The sequence below is a fragment of the Desmodus rotundus genome, chromosome 2 (assembly GCF_022682495.2).
Source record: "Desmodus rotundus isolate HL8 chromosome 2, HLdesRot8A.1, whole genome shotgun sequence".
Lineage (NCBI taxonomy): Eukaryota > Metazoa > Chordata > Mammalia > Chiroptera > Phyllostomidae > Desmodus > Desmodus rotundus.
In genome coordinates this window covers 145,117,864-145,135,231 of record NC_071388.1, presented here as the reverse complement: position 1 = coordinate 145,135,231, position 17,368 = coordinate 145,117,864, and the positions used below count along the sequence as shown (strand labels likewise).

Genomic DNA, 17,368 nt, shown 5'->3' with positions numbered 1-17,368 from the left:
AAACTATGAGGAACTTACTGCGAACTATATCAGAATGAAAAAAGACATAGAAACTATCAACAAGAGCCAACAGGAAATTAAAAAATACAATTTCTGAATTGAAGAACACAGTAGAAGGAATCAAAATCAGGCTAGATGAAACAGAATTAAATCAGCAAGCTGGAAGACAGGTAGGAAAAACTCCCAGAAAGAGTAAAAAAAGGAAAAGAAACTCAAAAAGAATAAAGAGGGGTTAAGGGAACTGCAGAACAACATGAAACATAATAATATCTGTATAATAGGGACACCAGAAGGAGAAGAAGAAGAACAAGGGAGAGAAAACTTGTTGAAAAAGTAATGGTGGAAAACTTCCTTAATTTGATGAGAAAAAAAGTCACACAAATTCAGAAAACACAGAGAGTCCCAAGCAAGAGGAACTCAAAGAGGCCCACTCCAAGACAAATCATAATTAAAATGGCAAAATTCAAAGACAAAAAGAGAATCTTAAAGGCAGAAAGGGAGAAACAGGAATTAACATACAAGGGAGCCCTGATAAGACTAGCAGCTGACTTCTCAATAGAAACTCTCCAAGCCAGAAGAGAATGGCAAATAATGAGAACCAGAGGCCTGCACCCAAGACTACTCTATCCAGCAAGGCTCTCAATTAAAATGGAAGACCAAATAAGGAGCTTCCCAGACAAAAGAAGCCTCAAAGGATACACCTCCTCCAAACCAGCACTGCAAGATATACTAAAGGGATTACTTTAAGAAAAGGAAGGAAAAAAGTGAAATAGAGAGGAACACAGGTACAAAGGGGGACAATGGTACTGAATAAGTTCCTATCAATAATAACCTTACATGTAAATGGATTAAGTGCTCCAATCTAAAGACATAGGGTAGCTGAATGGATAAGAAACATGACCTGCACATATGCTGCCTACAAGAGACCCACCTCTGGACAAAAGACCTTCACAGACTGAAAGTGAAGGGTTGGAAAAACATATTACATTCTAAACAAGTTATCAAAAACTAAATTATATATAAATTTGAATTCCAAAATTGTAAAAAAGCTCTTGATATATTTTAGGTTAGTGTTCTTTAAGTATAATTTAATATTCTTTGACACATTTTTCCTGAATTAATTTTTAATATCCAGTGATAAATCAGTTTTGAGATCATAATTGATACTAAATTGATTAAATTTCAAATAAACCATATTAAATTTATAGTGTTGATACATAAACATATTTTTGCATAAGTGATGAATTATTCTATGATAGATATTTTAGTTAAGATTTTATTCTTTCATAGTACTTGTCTATATTTATAAACCTTAACATCGAGTGATTTGAAGCAATTAAAGCCTATTTTTCCTATTTTGGGGGGAATTGGGAATTAGGTAAAATATAATGCTCAAACAATAGCACACACATGATGTAAGTAATTTTGGATTAACTGAAATAATTAGATTAGTTTTATCCATTGACAACTGGTAATAAACACTGTTATAATTATTAGACTGTTATGCCTACCCACATGGAATGCACCACTATGCTTGAGTCTGTTAATCAAACAAAGATAAGACTCTCATTCCTCATAACAGAATTTTTTAAAGCATAAAACAAAAAAATAATAAAACATTGCCATTAACAGTAAGAAAAGTCTAGGAAATATTCTAAAGATTCATATTCTAAATAATTTGTTATTACATAAAATGGTAAACTTTGCTTAGTTTTGAAATGTAATGAATCAGTTATTAAAATTAAAAATTCTTAATTCTAGGGATGTCTGTGACACTTACTAGGAATGTATTCTGAGAACAGTCACTCAAATACTTCAACTCAGTCTGTGAAAATAGGGATAATGATACCTTTCTCTCTCCCTCACAGTTATTGTGAGATTTAAATTAAATCATTTTATACTTAAAAGTGCTTTCTAAAACTGCTAAAGAGATATAAATATTATTGTTATTTTTACATATTTCTTTATATTGTTTTCTTGTGTGTATTTCTAAGTAATTAAATATTTTTTACTTTATTTTCCTTTGTTTCAATTTCATAAGTATATGAAGGAGTAATGAAAGGCTTGCCATATTACAGAATTTAATTATATGAAAGCAACTATGATACAACAAAAATGCAATAATCAAAGAGGAAGGCAAGCAAAAGCAGCTGGACTCCTAGACTATATGGCTCTAATCTTAGTCAATTAACCTTGACTTTTTTTATCTATTATGTACATGAAAAATCCTCATTTATTCCTGTGATAGGTTGAAAAACATAATTACAACATTTTGCCACTTCTCATCCAAAGATGTGGTTTATTCTCTAATTCCTTCCATGTGGTCTAGCCTTTGACTAATATAATGTGTAATTCACATTGTATGACTCACTGAGCCTAGTTCACAAATGGTCTTGAACTTCTGCTTTCACCCTTTTGAAATGCTACCTTATGGCTGCATTTTTACCTTATGTAAAAAAGAAAAATCCATTCTAGCCTAGAGGAGAATGGGAGGCCATGTAAAGGAACACTTGAGCAAGAACCGAACCCATTTCCAGATGTTCTTAAACATTCCATCCCAGCTGTCTCTTCAGTGACAGAAAGTCCAGCAGAGAAACTACACAGCTAGCCCTCAGATTTGTGAGGAATAATAAATTATTAATGTTTTAAGCCACTAAATTTGGAAGTGTTATGTTCTACAATAGATAACTAATAAAAATTTCAAGGACTAGATACCACCTTGGCCATATCTCATTATTTTACCCACTGAATTTTGACTAACAAAAATCTTTTTATATACTAAAATAAAACTTTGATAGTGCTCCATTTATTGTTGGTTCTCAGTTAAATAATGCAAATTAGTATTGACTGAATGAATAATCATCAGCAATTGTCCAATTCTGTGTATGTATTTTGGGCTTGAGTCCTGCTTATAAAAGCTATTTCTATTTCCCCCTTTAAGGGAAATGAGGGTAATGTAGGTGTATGTATATTGGGCTCAAATAAAAGAATTTTGCTTTGTGTTCCCTCATAAGTGGTGCTCTGGCCTCAATCTTGTTAAAGATCATAGCCTACCTTTCTTTACTACACTTCTCAGAGCACCCAAACATTTCTTAGACTTAGTATTTAATTATTATGTTGATTTCATGTCATCACTGATGTTTAAAATGAGATGAGCCTGATTTAAATAAGAAGCAATACTTTAAATCAGAGGAATTCTTGGAAATATAAATATAGATTTATTGTTATTATTGCTATATTGAGATTCAATATTACAATTATAATAATTACTATTACTTTGTAATAAAGATACAAGTACAGAAAAATATTTGGTTTTTTTAACAGCAATATCTTAAATAGTAACAGTAGGTATAATTCTTAAGGAATAACCCTCCAGTCAGTTTTAAAATTAATCCCAGTAAGAAGTAAATGAGATCTATCCAGAAAAAGTTCAACCATTGTTAATATAATGAGAATGGTTTGCGTGGCATCAGTGTAACCTGGCAGCCAAGTAGAGGGGACTGGAATGCACATGTGTGAACAATGACAACTTCACTGTACTAGTCAGTGGGGTGGTAGACACTGTTGAGTGAGCATGTGTACTGTGTGGCTGTTACATTCAGCATGATTAAATGAGTAGAGCAATGAATCTGCATCAAATTTTTCATTAAGCTTGAACATTCCTCCATGGAAACTATTCCGTTGATTCAGAAGGCTGCAGCTATGGGCAACTGGTGATTTGCAGCTTTCTCATGAGAACGCACTTGCCCATGCATCACAACTTGTGCAGAGTGTTTTGGCAAAACATCATATCACCCAGGTGACTCAGCCCCCTACAGCACAGATTTGACACCCTGTGACTTCTGGCTTTTCCCAAAACTAAAATCACCTTTGAAAGGGAAGAGATTTCAGACCATAAGTGAGATTCAGGAATAGGACATGGTAGTGGATGGTGATTGGGAGAACTGTGTGACGTCCCAAGGTGCCAACTATGTAGGGGACTGAGGTGACATTGTCCTGTGCACAATGTTTCTTGCATCATGTATCTTCAATAAATGTCTCTATTTTTTGTAACACATGTCTGGATACCTTCTGGACAGACCTTATATGTAATTGGAATAATGTTCCATCTAGAATTTTTATAGTGGAATTCATACAGTATGTAGGCTTTTCAGTTTGACTTCTTTCACTTAGTAACGTACATTTAAATTTTTCCATATCTTTTCATGACTTGGTTGTTTTTTGTTGTTGTTTTAACACTGAATAATCTTCCATTGTTTGGGTGTGCCATGATTTACTTATTCATTCACCTAAAGATAGGAGTTTTGGTGGTTCCAAGTTTTGGTAATTATAAACCAAGCTGCTATATTCATCCATGCACAGGGGTTTTTGTTTTCTTTTTTGTGAACATGAGTTTTTTACTTTTTGGGGTAAAATACCAGAGAATGTGATTGCTAGATTGGATCAGTTTTTTTTTAAGATTTTATTAATTTTAGTAGGTTCAGTTTTTAAAAAGATTTTATTAATTTTTTTAGAGAGAGAGGGGAAAGGAGAGGGAAAAAAAGGGAGAAAAATATCAATGTGTGGTTGCCTCTCTCATGCATCCCCCGCTGGGGACCTGGCCCATAACCCAGGCATGAGCTCCAACTGGGAATGGAACTGGTGACCCCCTGGTTTGCAGGCTGGCACTCACTCCACTGAGCCAAACTAGCCAGGGAAAGAGTAAGTTCAGCTTTTATGAAGCTTCCAAAATGTCTTCTATAGTGGCTTACTGGTTTGTATCTCCACCAGCAATGAGCACGCTCCTCTTTCGCCACATCCTTGGCAGCATTTGGTGGTGTCAGTATTCTGTGTCTTGGCCATGATAATAAGTTTGCAATCTTATTTCAATTTTCATTTCACTCATAATGTATGAGGTGGATCATCTTTTCAAATATTTATTTGCCATGTGTATATATTCTTTGGTGAATTGTCTTTTAAGGTTTTTGGTCTGTTTTTTTTTTTTTTAATTAGGTTGGTTTTTTCTTTCTTTTATTTTTTATTTATTAACTTTTTATTGTTGTTCAAGCACAGTTGTCTCCATTTTCACCTCACCATGCCTCCCACTCACCCCACCGATCCCCACCTCCCACCCTGGAACCTGCCTTACCCCCTTTGGCTTTGTCCATGTGTCCTTTATACATGTTCCTTAATGACTCTTCCCCTATTTTCCCTCACGTTTTCTTAATGTTGAGTTTTAAGAGTTTTTTGTCTATTTTGAATAAGAGTCCTTTATCATATGTGTCTTTTGCGAATAACTCTCCCAATATTTGCCTTGTTTTTCATTCTCTTGACAGGGTCTTACATAGTGCAAAAGTTTTTAATTTTAATGAATATAACTTACACATTACATCTACCATGGATTGTGTTTTTGGTGACATATCTAAAATGTCATCATCATACCAAAGGTCATCTTGTTATTTTGAAAAATTTTCATAATTTTGATTTTTTTATTGAGGTTTATGATCTATTTTTAGTTAATTTTTGAAGGATGTAAGGTCTGTGTCTAGAATCTTTCCTTTTTTCTTTTTCTTTTGTTAGTGGATGTGCAACTGTTCCAGAATTGTTTTTTGAAAAGATTATCTTTACTTCATTATATTGCTTTTTCTATTTTTTCAAATATCAGTTGAATATATTTATTTGAGTCTATTTACGGGCTTTGTATTCTATTTCATTGATTTATTTGTTTACTTTTTAACCAGTACCACACTGTCTGCATTAATATAGCTGTATAGTGAGTGTGAGTTTGGGTAGAGTCAGTTCTATAGGTTGGATCTCCTTAAATATTATATTCACTATTCTGAGTGGTTTGCCTTTCAACATTGTCTATTTTTTCTGTGTTTGTTTTAGGATAGGTTCTTTTTCATAGCTTATTCCAAAATAATTCTCACTTTAATTTATCAACATTTTCCCCTTACATTTAAGTACATATTCTGAATTTAAAAAACTCTTTTTAAACTTTTAAGTTTTTGCTCAGTTATTCACTAGTTTTTATTTTGTTTTTATTTAATTTGTAAGGTTACACTTAACTTGAAAAAGGTTTTTTAAAAGGTCTTGACAGTTGTTCTGACTTTCTCTGTCACCCTGTTCCTTCTTTCTCTCACAGCCCATTGTCCTATATCTTATTTTCCCTCAATATTTTTTGAGAATGAGGCCCTAGGTCACAGGTGGCAAACACAAGGCCCGTGAACCAAATCCAGCCCTCCACCTTGTTTTATGTGGCCCAGCACCTTGTTTCTACCTGGCAGCAGCGCCAAGCTCCTTGCCCCTAGCTAAGGAGTAGTTACATTTATACGGTCCTAAAATTACATTTGGCCCTTTGAAGACGACCATGAGGCTGATGTGGCCCCTGGTGAAAATGAGTTTGACACCCCTGCTCTGGGTGAACAGGTCCTTAATTTCTTAAATAGCATCAGAGTGATTTCAAGATCATAAACACATGGAGGAAAGTAAAAAGAAAAATAACTGCAATTGTAAATTACAAATAAAAATCAAGTATTTCCTTTTATTTCAAATTTTCAAGTACTTGTCTTATATTTCCTCAGAATTCTAGTCACTATACTGAAATGTGGAAAATATTATAGCTGAGAAATTCAGATCCCATTATAGTATTCAGGCCAATTGCCCTTAGATTAATTCTGTCAGTATAAAAAACTTTATTAAAATTATATTTCTTCAAATAAACTTATTTTCAGAGTAGAAATCCTAAATTATCAAACTGTATTTATTGCTATAAATTGAGTTAGAAAAATAAATTAAATGCATAAGCTGGTTTTCATAAGAACCCTGTAGTAAATTTTGTTTCTATATTTTCACAATTAAAATACATTACGTGGTTCCTACAGTCAGCAGCCAGTGAGCTTCAGCTCCATCAAGCTTCAGGTTGGTAGTTCCTCAGGTAGAGGACTGCACTGAGATTTCTTTGCCTTATGAACTGACAGAGGACAAGATGATTGGCCTTCAGGCCTGGGACCTTGGGTCATGCCATTGAAAAAGTTCAGGGGCTAAGCAAGAGGTCACTGATTACTGTTTATAATTTGTTTTCTGGTAATTTTATCATGCACGTGTACTCAGAGGCCATGGGTTGCAGATCATAAATTACAACAAATGAATAAAAATAGGTAAAACTAATTCTGTCAATTTTCAAAGCACTAAGATATTTGTTATAGTCACTTAAATTAGTATGACTTCATGCATTAAATATAAAGCAGATATAGGCAATAACAAAATATCATCCTGTATGTGCCCCTTTATGAATTTTCAGGTATGAATTTTTATAAAAATGACATTGGTAACAAAAAGTCAACCCAACATATTAAAAGACAACTCTTTTCATGTAATTCACAATTCCGCATTGATATTTCTTTCATTACTTAATGTTTAAGAATTTGAACACTTTATCTCTTTTATATGCATAATAAAATATTCTGTCTAAAATGTATCTTATATACAAATTTCTAGACTTATTTTTGGCAAGTATTCACCCCTTAATATTTATTGAATCTTTCTTTTGGTGAATTCTGCTAAGACTTTTTGGCTTCCAAATATTTTATTCTGCTTGATTAACAAACAGAAGTACTATATTGAATTGCTGTAGTTTTCACAGAAAATTCTTAATACCTTGGAAAACATAATATATAGCTATAGTTTAAAAATAGTTTACTAAAAACAACTACAAAAATAAGCTTTTCTCTGCATACTTAAGCATTTAATTAATTAAATCAAAACTATTGTAAATATTATACCATGAGAGTAAATTAATTCTTCAAATACTTTTCTCTCCTTTGCATTTTCTTTTACCTGATTTTCATAGGGCTCTGTGTTCCTGGGGAATGCAGGGCCATTTGACAACATGATATTTGCAGAAGGTGAACCTCATCAAACTGAAAACACAAAAGGAGGCTGGAGATCAGGACGGTGGTTATTTCTAACATGGCCCTACTATGCTGAGAAAGTTTTCCTTGAAATTTTGTTCTTGAAAAGCTGATGGTGGTAATATTATACAGGAAAAATACACGATCTTCAGAGTATGTATGTGACAATATTTGATGTTGAATCTTGGGCAGACAAGACATTCACTATTGGAATCGCTTGTTACCACCTTCTCTATGTTTTCATAAGAATAGGTCTATAATTTGGCTTGGATAACTGTGCTATGTTTAAATAAATAGCATTCTTAAAATGCAATTTAAAATATTTTAATTAAAATGTTTAAATATCATGTAAAAGTGAACATGGGATCAGTGTTGATGCTTCTTTTTCACTAAACTTGGTAGAAAAGAGTAATTGATTAATTGCTTTGCAGAAAAGATTAAAAGGTCAATTGCTTGAAAAAGTAGTGCCCTGAATAAATGGGTGATCACATTTGCTCACTTAGGGTGATCAGTTTTATTTGTCATAAGGATCCACAGTAAGAAGGATTGCTCTGTGCACAAGTCAGAATCCATGTGAACTTGTTAGTAGGCAGGCTGAATAACTTCATAAGTAAAAATGAGGTGATTTAGATGGATTGTCTCTACTCCAACTTTGGCTCCAGCTCATTCTAGCTCTGTACTAACTGTGGGGAAGTAACTGAAGTTCTCCAAACCTCAATTTCTTCGTGTATAGATTTGAACAAGAGTTGGTATGAGAATTAAAATAGATTGTATGCATAGAACTTTTAAAACAGCAGCTGGCATATATGTGTCCAATAGGTAGTATGTTAAATGAGATTAAACATACTACAGTATCGAATGTATATATGTTCATTTTATAGAAGATATAGCATTAGTTGGAAATTTATGATAGTTGTATCTCCAAATATAATTTCTCCCTCATGGGTGGGGGTGGGGATATTTCCTATGGATCTTAGAAATATTGTCTGTAAAGTGATCAAACAACCGTGAACTGTACCATGGCGGCGGCTGCTGGGTTTATTTGCTTCACTTCTATAGGTTCAGCCAGTGAGAAGACAATGAGCCCAAAGGAATCCGCTAAGTTTATTACTTACGTAGGAGTTTTACTGATGCACACAGAAGCTGGCAGCTTTACTTTAAAGGAGGGCAAGGTAGGCCTTCGTGCTATTGAAACTAAGAATATGAATGAGATATGGTCTTGTAGAAATCTCACATAAAACATACGTGAAAAACTATTTGCAACGGCCATTTGTCAGGAGGTCTATCTTTGTTTCAGGAGGAATTGCAAGGTATTTCACCCCAACCTGGGTCAGATGGTGGTTAAGCATTGACTATGTGGCCTATATGGTAACATGCAAGGTCTCCAAGTTACCACAGAAAATCTGTTTTTCTACAAAGCCAATTAGATTAAAAAGAGAAGCAAAAGCTGGGAATCACTCATTATCACCTTCCCTATGTTTTCATAAAGATAGGTCTGTAATAAGTGTGATATGTTTAAATCACTATCATTTTTAAAATTCAATTTTAAAGATTCCTATTTCAACCTTAAAAAGCTTCCCAAGTTAGATGTCCATTGTTATAAACACAAAAACTTACAGTGACAGTGTTGAGGTGTTATTTTTAGAGGGCCAAGTGATTGATGAGGGTTTTTACATGGTCATTGTTAATTCATATGCATCATCATCTCTCCTTTTCAGGAGCTGGTATGATGCAAAAATCTAGGCAAGAACTGAGGTGTGGTATAGGGGAAAATGGTAAGTGAATAACTTAGACAAGATATTCAAAGTCTTAGGGAAAAAACATGCTGTGTAATTTGTTCTGTATTTTGTGATTCTTTACTCCTTTATTATAATTATTATTTTAATTGGAAAAAAACTTGCAATTGTAGATTAGGGTTGCATCTGAATAACTTTTATAATAGGTCTAAGTTAGAAGATTTTTTTACCCAACATAGTGTATCAGGAACCTTACAGTTATAAATAATAAATTTTACTCAGCATGATCCTTATGCATATTTTTTCTCTAGGAACATGAGATTCCATGGGTGGATAAGGATTCAGGGGGGATTTTCATTAGGAGCTTGAACACAACATAATGAGATACCTCAAAAATTGAAAAAAGGCTCAATAAAATTGAGTGCCTCTCCTTTCCTCAAAATATACATTCAATCAATACTAAAATGCTAGAGTTTTCTGACACGCACATGCAGTGCACTTTGGGCCTGCTGCTCTTTCTGCTCAGAGTCAACCTCATCTAATACCTTATAAATCTGATGAGCTGTAATGTATAGTTTAGAATATTTTTCAGAGCATTTCACAGTATAAATTTTACTATTAATCCCTTATTCTCTCTGCCAACAAATGGGTGAAACCTTTGGAGTCAGAAGTTCTGGGCTTGAAGCAAGTCATTTACCCCATCTAATCCTGTCAATGATTCCATAACCAAATTTATTATTCTCATATACAGATTAAAACGTTTACATACAGGCAACATATACACTCTAAAGTGAAAAAGCTTTTTAAATTTTTTCTCTTTTATCCTTCACAGAGTCACAATAATTTCATGGACTCTCTTCCAAGCCAACAAGCATAGCAGTTTTTCCAAATGCACCACTTATTTTAAAAACACATTCAAAAGACAAAAATGTAGATTGATGTTTCCACATTATCCAATATTTTTGTTTGTTTGCTTGTCTGATTTATTTTTGAGTATATAGCTGATAATGATAACATGGAAATAACCTGTAAAATAAAATACAACCATTGTTTACCAAGTATGTTCATTCAGGAACACCTTGCTTTGCCTACCATTTTTCTCACAGCATCTTTAACATCTTTATTTCTTAAGCTATAGATCAAAGGATTCAACATTGGAATCACCACAGCGTAGAACACCAACAACACTTTATCCCTTTCGAGGGCATAGCTCATCCTTGGTTGGGAGCAAATGAAGAGAACTGAATCACAGTACAAGGTGACAGCTGTTAGGTGAGAGGTGCAAGTGGAGAAAGCCTGAAATGGCCGTGGGTAGATCGGATCCTCAAGATGATGGTGATGATGAAGAGATAAGATGCAAGAATAAGCATGACAGGAGTAATGACATTGCAGGTATGTGTGAAATAGGGCATGGCCAGGTTGCTCTCCTTCACATCACAGGCTGACTTTACAAGGGGAGGAAGATCACAGAAAAAAATCATCAGTGATATGGTTCCCACAGAAGCTCAGGGTAAATGTCTTACTGGTAATGATGGTAGAATTAAGAAAGCCACCAAGGTATGAAGCTATATTCCTCTGTCTGTGCTCCCCAAATCCTTATGACCTGCATCTCTGAAGACAAAAGCATCTCCTTTGCTGAATGCCTGGCTTAGTTCTTCTTCTCAGCTGGACTGGCCTACAGTGAATGTTACCTGTTGGCTGCCATGGTGTATGACCACTATGTGGCCATCTCCAACCCCCTGCTTTATTCCCAGGCAATGTCCTCAAGGTTAGTTTAGAATGCTCTTAACTGCATAAATATACTGTCTCCCCTACTTTCCCATCAGATAATTCTCACTCTCACGTGCCTGGACAATAATTGATATAATGTTTACTACACAATACTGTAGTATTTCTCTTTACATAAATATCTCTTCTAAGAAATGATAACACCTTGGGCTCCAGGTTATGGTGCATGTGTTTTATATTCCTGGCATAGGATTCTTTAAATTTTGGTTAAACACAATTAATTTAATTAAATTGAATAGTTGTGTATCTTTCTATGAAACCATTCATACTCTTCCTTCATTTTCTTTCTGACCAAAGATGGGTATTTGAGGGATGAACAGGTTGAAGGGCGCGGTCTTTTGAAATGGAGCAGAACAAACTTACATGATGCACAAGGAGATCAATGCCTAGAATTAGACCCCAGACTCATGATACTCAAACCAGCAAGCTCACCATCTTGAGGGCTGTCACGATGCTAGAAATTTATTTTCCCTTTCTTTCTGTAGTGCAGTCTATTTCCAGACAATAGAAAACGGGCACTATTAAAATGTGGTCAGTCATCATTGGTGAAGTTATTCACTTATTCAATGGGGGAGAGAAAATAATATTAATAAAATTTAATATATTTTGGAGTTACAAAGTAATTCAAAACTTTATGGAAATAGAGTAAGACTGAAAAAAATCAAAGTGTAAACAACTTCAGTGAAATTTTGTAATGTGTTTTCAGTTTCATGGTACAGTCATTCGGTTTAAAATAAGTTCTTGTCATACTTTAATTTGAATTAGTAATAAATTATACCGAAAAGTCAAATGAACAGGAGTGTATGGACTTTGTTCTATTAGGTGCTCTCAAAGAAATAGAATGTTTTTTAACTTACTTGTCAAGAAAATTAATAATTATCTCTATAGGCTCTTGGTGGAATTAAAATTTTGTGTTGTATATTTAACTTAATATTTGTCACTATGGAAATAAATTTAAAGATGCATTTTTTTATTGGGGATCCTAGTTTTTCTCGGGTGGATCATGTTTTGGCTAAAGATAATTGCATCACGTCAGATAATTAAAATCAGCCAGGATACCTGTTATGCACGCAAGAGTATCAGTTTAATTTGATGAATTTGTGGGGGCCCCAAGAACCTCTTTCTTTTAACATGGAGTCCAGGCAGTTCTCTTTATTTCAACGTACCTCAACAACTGCATCTCTATTCTACCTTAATGGATGAATAAATTGAAAAATTTGCGAGTCTTTTGGTTATAAATCACCTTCTTTCCTTTGAATGAATCACTTTCTTCTCTACATTTACCTTTCACCACTAGTATTTCTGTTTTCCAACATCAGTAACATCAAACAGCCCTTTAACTTTGCCCGTGTTATTTCCCGCACGTCAAACCCTGCGGCCTAGGCATTCCCTCGGCTGAACAGGTTTGCCATCTGAAACTGAAATCTGATGTCTTCAAGGAATGATTCCTTGACATCCTGTGCCTGACGTGTCTCCACCTACTGTGCTCTACACCACCTGTGCCTTTTATCTACCTTGGTGCCCAGCTTTCATCATTGTAACCATTTTTCTTTTAGATTGTCCCAAGTAACCCATGAGATTCTCGTGGGCAGGCACACTAGGACTTTTCGGGTTTCCAGACTAGCATAAACCTGACCTGCAATAGATATCTACAGAATGTTTACTAAAGCGAGAGTACCGATTGTCTGGGCTCTGTCTTTATGTTTTGAACTCTCTAAACATCCAGGGAAAGTGGTTTTAGGAATGTGCCTTTTGTTTTCTTCTCAGTGTCTTCCACCTACATTAACAACTGTCATGGCTAGATTTATATTGGTAGCAAAAGGTCATTGACACAAAAACCAGTTAATTAACTAGTATAAAAATTATCAAACTAATCCATATGTATGCAAATATGTGAGGTAGTATAAATTAAAAGTAAGCCTTCCTTACCATCTCCAAGTCCCTATAGTTAAACACTATTACCAGTTTCTGGTTGGTATTTCTAAAAATGTTAATATATATAAGGCATATGTGTAAATATAAAGATCATAGGCATATTCATATATATACATAATATACAGACATATATACATACATGCTTGTTTTTGTGTGTGATTTTATACAAATAAGTTGATACTATATTTATATCTTATAGGAAATGTTATATTAACATATAAATCCACCTTCCTTTTATTGGCTCTATAGTATTCTATTCCATGTATGTATCATGATACAGTTCATTGATCCTCTCTTACTAGATATTCAGGCTACTCTCATTTTTTTCACATTGCAAACACTACTCTAATGCATATTCTTGTATACGAACCTTTGTGCAGTGAAAATTACTTTGATTAAAGTGGTATGGATTTTGGATAGATATTTCTGAATTGACCTTAAGAGAGACTTTTGTAGTTTACACTGAAGAGGAGAATACTGGTTTATTCACATCCTCACTAATTTTTTATTATCCAATTTATATTTGGGTGACCACGTGTGTTTTAATTAGCATTTATTTATGAGCTCGTGACCACAGATATCTTTGCAAGTATATTAAGGGTTTGTATTTCTGAAGCACATTGGTTGTGTCTTCTTAGAAACTCGTATGTCTCGGTTTTCTTCTGCTCTAAAGCTCTCCCAAAATCTTTTTTTTCATACTTTTAATATCTAGTTCTTTTTTCACTTCTGAAACCCTACTTTCCATGCCCTATTTTATCTTTTAAAAGTACCAAACTGTTCTTCAACATTTGAATATTTGAAACATACATTTATGCTATATGTCAAGCCAGTTTTCAAGTTTTGTCATTATACATATTCTATTAGAAAGTACCTAGGACTGACATAAACTCAATTTTTTATTTTCTTTTTTTTAATACTTACAATTTAATAAAATGTGAACAGTAAACATATCTGATAGGTTTTGGTTAAAGTACCTGCCTATCTAGAGTTAATAATATCTATTACCTCTTCAACTATTTTAGAAAAAAGCTTTGAAAGTTAAGAAAATTTATAAATTTGAGATATATAGAGAATATTCATTTAAAACTATGGAACACTTTCTGAATTTGCTTGTCATCTTAGTACATGGCCAGGCTAATCTTCTCTGTATCATTCTGATTTTAGCAAATGTGCTGATGAAACAAACATTAATTTTCTGATTATGGATTTGCCTATACTAGTATAATTGTTTTTGTGTGTAAGTACGTGTATGTGTGGTACAAGATTTAACTAGTTTTATTTGTTCTTGATTGATTTACTTGTTCTGAAGTTGATGAAAATCACTGAAATAATTTGGATTATGTTTTGTATATACTCAGTATTTTCACTATTTCAGCTATCTTTATCCCTTCCTAAAGTAATAAAGGTAATCTTGACATTATCATAGGTTTCTGATATAATTTTTAACATTTAATACTACATGTATCTTCAAACATTAGAACACTTGCCATTAGAAAGCTGTATTATAGCTTAGCATCTTGTTTTCACCACCTTATTTTTAATGTATTTTGAAATTATGCATGTTAAAGCATTGTGCTCATATTTTAGTTTCCTTTAAATTATAGTTGAAAGCAAATATTTGTTTGTTACATTTTGCATGAGTCTCTCTCTCTGTCTCTCTCTCTCTCTCTCCTTAAGGAGGGCGGGAACAGAAGCAAGAGGAAAAAGGTAATTGACCTCTTGACTGAGTTGTTCTGTTTGGTGAGGTTGTACCACATTGCCCTTGTGAGGTTTACAGTAAGAGCGGAGCAGAGGGCTGGAGTAGAGGGACTAACAGTGTTAGGATCAAAGGCCTAATTGTCTGTTTTCTTGAAGTTAGGGTTATTGGCAGCTGCCATTATACCATCCATGCTGCTGTCACCCAGCACAGCCAACCAGCATGCGCTAATTGCAGTGGCCTTTTCATCAACTAAGATCATCCCACTAAACACAAAGAGCTGTCTCTCCATTAGCACAGACAGTAGCCAGCTTGATCAGCTGGGCTCCTTGAGTATGATTGGACTGTCATATTGTTATGATTTGTTCAAGTTTAGAGCATTTAGCAGATACCCTTTGCACCTCTCTTTGTACCTGAATACTATAACCTGACTGCCCCTATCATTTAAGAGGGTACTATAGCTTTTCAAAGTTCAGCAGCACACAATTGCAGGCAGGCAACTGGTTTCTGACAAGAGATCAATACTGTCCTTCCAGACGCTGGAGTCAAGCTGCTGGGTCTGTCAGAGGGATGTGTGCTGTAATTGGATCATGGATGCTGCGAGTCATCTGAGTTTCCCTTCAGCACTGTCACAGCTGTCAGATGTCATCCCTTTGTACAGCTGTCACTGCGGGAGGGTTGGGGCTCTTTTCCCGTTCTAACCCAATGCAAATGTCCACTTAGCAGATGAATATTGAAGATATTAGACACTTCTTTATGCCTTTATGCAAAATAAAGATCTGTGTCATCTGTGAATTTCATGGAAATAAGTTGCAATTTATTCACTGCGAGAAAAGTGAAGTGAAGCCTGTAAAAATGAGAAATTATTTGGTTCAGGCTATTAAAAAAAGGACTATTTCACAGAATAAACAACAATATGCAGATATTTTTCTTGAGATGGCATAACTAATACTGTGAGGTATTTAGAATGGTCACCTGATATTTGGATGAGATTTAAAAATATATATGAACATTTTGTTCCAATATTCTTGGAAAAGAGATAGGTCTTGAACAGATTTATCTCCTTTGAAATAATTAAGATGTATTGAAAAATATAAATGTAATATCTACTTTAAATTAGCAATATGGGATTTAAAGAACCTAGTTATATTTAGGATGAGGTCAAGGGGTCTCAAGAAAGTTTATAAGACAGGAAGAACAGTTTCAATAACACTAAGTATGATGTTTTGGTCACAAAATCATTTTTATCTAGGTTATTACAAAGTAAAAAGACATGTCCAGAGTTGGCAAAATAACTATATAAACAATGAGTGACTATTAATTTGTCTGTTAATTTCAGTCGATTTTGCTTTGGTTTGAATTTAAAAGAACATTTCAAAAGAAATGTATTTTATTTCATGCATTTATGTGTATAAAACTATATTTTTAAAATGATGAATGGTCAATTTCTGGAATGGTACAACTTGAGTCATGTATGCTTGCAACATATAGTAAAAATACAGAGATGTCACCAATGTAACTTTAGCAGTTATATTCATAATTCAGGAACTTTTATAACGTTTAGATAGATACATGAAATTCCCTAGAGTATCTCAAAATAAAGTAGAATTTTAATTTTTTTTTTTTTACCATTTTCTTCCTTTCTTCCTAAGCTGATGTCAGAATCGTTTCTGGATGGCCGACAGGGTAATTTTGATTTGGGTGGCTGACTTCCTTTTTCTTGAGGTCCAGACCACACACCGCCTTCTCTGTCAGACAGGCAGCTTGCACCAGCTCCAGTGACAGAGGAGCATGAATCTTATTTTCCAATATCTAACCTCAACATCCTGTCATTCACCAGGGGACTCCCTGGGTCAGAACCTCAAATATCCAAACTTTTTGCCTCCAAATGGCATTATGGAGTGACCTCACCTCATTTGTCATGGCTCATGTTTTTTGGAGCCTAAAATTAGTGACTGCCAAAATCAAAACGTAGACATTTGGTCCACATTGTTGGGTATGGCACTGCAAAGGGAGGGAACCAATGGCAGGCAAATGCACCCGGTGTTTTTACTTAAATGATGATGTGTTGGAAATGACTATAATATATACTAATCAGAATAAGAAGTATTATGTTTTCCATTGCCTCAGTGAGCGTTTTTCTCTCAGTGTGATTTTACATTCGTTAGAAGCTGGATAAAAAATCTTACGAAAATTTACATGGTTTACTTCTATGAAACAAATCAGCGATCAGATCTTAAGTTGACTATCACTGGTATAATAAAGTACTCTTCAATAGTTACTTAGGCAGAAAATATAGGAATGAGTGAAGTAAAGTTTTA

General features: G+C 34.2%; 1 non-coding gene across 1 annotated transcript; it reads right to left on the bottom strand.

Annotated features, from left to right (window-relative positions):
- Positions 1-14,433: 14,433 nt before the first annotated feature.
- LOC112322309 (U6 spliceosomal RNA) lies at positions 14,434-14,537 on the bottom strand. Its single transcript, XR_002976627.1, has one exon. It is a non-coding gene; the product is annotated as a U6 spliceosomal RNA (small nuclear RNA).
- Between the last annotated feature and the right edge of the window lie 2,831 nt (positions 14,538-17,368).